Here is a 1,341-nt window from a genome sequence, read left to right as displayed (position 1 = left end):
ATTGCTGTTATTGTGAAGTGGAAACATTTAGGAGCAACAATGACTCAGCCGCAAAGTMGTAAGCCACACAAGCTCACAGAACGGGACCACCGAGTGCTGAAGCGCGTAGCGTGTACAAATCATCTGTCCTTGGGTGGAAACACCAACTTACGAGTTCCAAACTGCCTCTGGATGCAACGTCAGCAGAATAACTGTTTCGCCGGGAGCTTCATGAAATGGGTTTCCATGGCCGAGCAGCTGCACACAAGCCTAAGAWCACCATACACAATGCCAAGCGTCAGCTGGAGTGGTGTAAAGCTCACCGCCATTGGACCCTGGAATAGTGGAAACGCGTTATCTGGAGTGATGAATCACCATCTGGCAGTCCAGATGGTGTAGCGTGTGAATATATGCATAAGTTCACACTGGCGGATTTAGGTATAGGTGACATGGGCAGTCGCCCAGGGCTGCATCTTGCCAGGGGCGGCACGGGGCGCCCGCACAATTTATTTTGGAATGGTGACATTTGCGCGATTGGTTTTCTATCGCTCATTTGCACGTCACCGTCACGTCAATGATATCATGTCATCGTGTGGGACTGTGGGTCAATTAACCTTGTCGGAGTGGGCACCCTGATTGTAGTTTGTGAGCTAGGCAGACTACTGCCTGTGAAGGTCTCCCACTCTGAAGTACGAGATGGGGCGGGGGGCAGGGGTAGATTGACCTCAGGTCTCCCCACTGGAAGCCCGAAGTAGGGGGAGCGGGGGAATCTATCAAATAGCGCACCTCTAACTTTGTACAGTACTAATGCAATTAGTAAAATCAGTCACACTACGAAATGCTACCAAATAAACCACAATTCATTCATAATTCTGTGAATATATAGTTTCACAGACATAATTTTTTCTGGTTTGTGCGAAATAGTTAAGAATAATTGCTTGGCACATTTCTTATGATGACGTAATTGATGACTTTGCATCAAGGAAGGCAAGAAAGGTCAGGGTTTAGATGGCAGTTGTGCAATTTAGTTTGTGTGTTTCTTGTTTGAAGTGCAATAGTGTAATAATCAGGTTCTCTTCATTATAAGTGTGTTATTCTATTTGTGTATTTGTGTGATATAGGATTTGTGCAATTTAGTTTTATTTGTGTGTTTTTTGTTAGCAATAGGGGAATAGTGTTATAATTCAATTATCTTTTATTTGAATTCATATACTACAATTTGTTTCTACTTGACTTTGTTACTMATTTTTGATATTTATGATATTGTTTTTGTTTATATTTATATAGTTATACATTTTATGATTATTTATTTGTGTTGTTCCAAATGTCTGAACAGTTAGTGCAGAATGGTGCAATTTTTTT

Source organism: Salvelinus sp. IW2-2015, linkage group LG4q.2 (assembly GCF_002910315.2).
Source record: "Salvelinus sp. IW2-2015 linkage group LG4q.2, ASM291031v2, whole genome shotgun sequence".
Lineage (NCBI taxonomy): Eukaryota > Metazoa > Chordata > Actinopteri > Salmoniformes > Salmonidae > Salvelinus > Salvelinus sp. IW2-2015.
The sequence above is the reverse complement of the archived record's forward strand: the minus strand, read 5'-3'. Positions refer to the sequence as shown.